Consider the following 3,312-nt stretch of genomic DNA (forward strand, 5'->3'; position numbering starts at 1 on the left):
TCACTTACGCCATGCGCATACGCATATACATACTTTCCCTTCCTCGTTCATATCGGTGCTGGTTTAGGCTGGCTTCTCCTCTAAACAGAGATGCAACTGAAAAATATATATATATATATATATATATATATATATATATATATATATATATATATATATATATATATATATATATATATATATATATATATCTATATATATATATATATATATATATATATATATATATATATATATATATATATGCCGCCGGTTATAATCTGTCCTTAATTTAATAAAAGGCTCGGCACAGAATTTCTACAGCAAACTCCGATATATATATGACCCGACACAGTTGTAATTGCAACGAACCAATTGTCTCAGCGATATCAAATCGTTCTCAATCTCCGGAACGCCGCCTCTGTTTTAATATGTTTCCATTCAACTGCAGGAATTCTCAAATTCAACAGCCGCTCCTGAGGTCTTCGACGATGCCAATATAATCTTGAAACTGCTATTAAAGTCTAACATTAAGATAATTGTATATATGTGATCCCGTTGGTTATCGCCTCCTGCGGCCTGTGATCGCTGGTTTCACCACTACTCATTTCCCAATCAATGCGTATATGCACCCAACGGATGGCTTCCAATCATCACTGGGATGGGGACGCAAGAATCTGCGAAGACATCATTTAATTTAATGTGGTATATCATCACGATTAACACACACAGCAATGCGTAGAGAATCAAAACCGGAACCATCATCCCCGAGCCATTTCAACGTTATATAACTACATATATGTGCAAGTTCAAAATTATATAACTGCATATATGTACGCCACATAAAATCAAGCCTGTCACAATCATGTCCATGCAATCATATTTATATTCACATAAAACAAGTATACACAACAATCATATTCATGGCCAGATATGCAAATCCGTGGCCCTTTTACAAACTGCCCGAAGGCTCTCAAGGAGAAACCTTGCTCACTTCTCACATTCACTCCTCACACTTCTCTGCCTTCAATGCCTTTGAGACTCCCTAATTTATTAAACTCAGCATGATAAGAAAATCCTAAAATCACTCAACTAAAGCTCATGCAATGCATACATATGGCAAAAGCATCTTTTTAGCTTTATTCTGTCTTTTTTCTATTCTAAAATAGAAAAGCTTTCCTTATTACTTAAAGTCCATATCCACTCCTTTATGCCTAAAAGCTCTCCTAGTTTTATTTGAGAATATCTAATTAATTTGGAATTTAGGAAACTAATGCATGACCCTATGTCTATTATTTACAATAATTTCCCTTTGGTTGATGCTCCCGCATCATACTCCCAAGGTAGAAAAATTTCATGATCTCCTGATCATGTGTTCAGATCTATGTTTTCCTGGATCCCATATCTTGTACTGTAACTTTGCATTTGCCGTTGCTTCTGTCTGTTGTTCTTCTCCAGGTCTCCACACTTTATGCTGCTTTGCTCCACTAGCCGCACTCTTGCAATCTTCTGTTGTCTTCCTCTTGCTGCTTTTGCTACTTCTCTTCTTTGCTGATGTCTTTTTCTGAGACACTTTCAGCATGATTCTTCTGATTAATTCAATTTCCTTGTCCAATAAATCTTCAAGCTGCTGATTTCTTGCTTCTATGCTGGTCTCTGTTCTGACTGCCACCCAATCATCCACCCTCTCTTGTCTTCTGGAACAGAGAACTTCTTTCCCCTTTAATTGACTGTTCAGCTGAGTCAAATGTTTCTCAGCACTGGCGACCATACCTGCATTCACAAAACACATGTTAAAACAAAAATCACAAGGCATCAGTGCCTTACTTCCCTCTGCCAGTATCTCAGTATGCTGTTTCATCCCAATCAGCACATCAGTATGCTGATTTGCCTTCACCATGAGACTGTTAGCTAGTCCTTCCTTCTTACCATCTTCAGCTTTATGATTGTCATTCATAAAGAGTCTCTTCCCTTGTTTCTCCATCCAATAAGTCCTCTGTCTCTCCAACTCTCTTCTTTGGAGATCTAGTTTCCTATACAATTCAACAACTTCATTAGGAGTAGACCTTGGAAATTTCACATGATTTTCTATACCTCCACTAGTTTTTGACCAATCATCAGCTGGTCCTTCTCTTTCTGCCTCAACATCCTGATTAGACTCCTTCTCCATCTGCTTCTGAGATATTGATAACTCATTATCGATCTGAACAGCTTTCAGGTCCAACTCTTCTTGCACAAACTCTAAAGTTTGTTTATCTTCCTGTTCTGTACCTGCAAACATGTACAACTCATTAGTTTTTAAATTATGAGACTTTTCAGTCTTGACTACTTCCTTCAACATTTTTCTCTTAATATATCTGCATGCGGGAATTTCAAACTCCAACTCTGGCGCAAGAACTCTAAGTCCCTTTTTCAACAAGGCAATCATAATTTGCTTCAACCTTCTCTGCAACTGTCGCCAAATCACTCTCTTTCCCTTCAGTGGAAAGATCCATTTTCCATTTTGATTTTTCTGCTCTTGTAGCCACTCCTCCAGTACCTGCAATTGTACCTTCATTACTGCAATCTCTCTTTCTCGAACTCCTGTAGTCATCCCATTAGCTAATTGTCTTTCACCTGCAAACATCCACAAATTGTCAGATTTAAAACCATATGACCCTTTGGTCTTACTTGAAGTTTCAGTCTTCAAGCCTTCATCTTCACTATCTCCCAGAAATTCTCCTTGTTCTGGTTCACAAATGTATTCTTCCATTTCCACTTCCTCTGGACTCATCTTCTTGCCATTCACCTTGGCATCCTCTTTCTTATGTCCTCTACCGTGGCTTTTTCCTGAACCTCTGTTATGACTATCAGTAGTCATCTTCTCCTTCGCCATGAGTTCCTCACCTATGAGTTGCATGAAGCCTCTACCACAGCAAACTCTCTTGTTGCTACTTACCTCACCAATCCTTCCCTCCGGATCTGGTCTTTTGGTAATCATTGGTCCTCTGCTGGAACCTTTCGAGCATTCTCCACTGCTCTTTCAGGCTTCTCTTATCTGCAACTTTCTTCAACCTCTGTTGATTCTTCTTTGCAACAAGCCTCTGCAACAGCTAGTCCTCCTGGCTGCAATCTTACCTCACTAAGCTCCCCTCACTTAGTCTTTTGGTAAGCATGGTCCTTTGTCTGGAACCTTCTCCTGAGCAACACCTTTGCTCCCTCTAGGCTTTTGCAATCTCCTTCTCTCTCCTGAGAACACTTCAGTTGTCCTCTTTATCCAATTCCTTATTGGATTCTTCAGGTTCACTGCCACTCTTCTGCAACCATAAACTTCAATTACAAATTTCAAGTCAG

The sequence above is a fragment of the Pinus tabuliformis genome, chromosome 8 (genome assembly GCF_031772625.1).
Source record: "Pinus tabuliformis cultivar Carrire ecotype Pingquan chromosome 8, CPIR1, whole genome shotgun sequence".
Lineage (NCBI taxonomy): Eukaryota > Viridiplantae > Streptophyta > Pinopsida > Pinales > Pinaceae > Pinus > Pinus tabuliformis.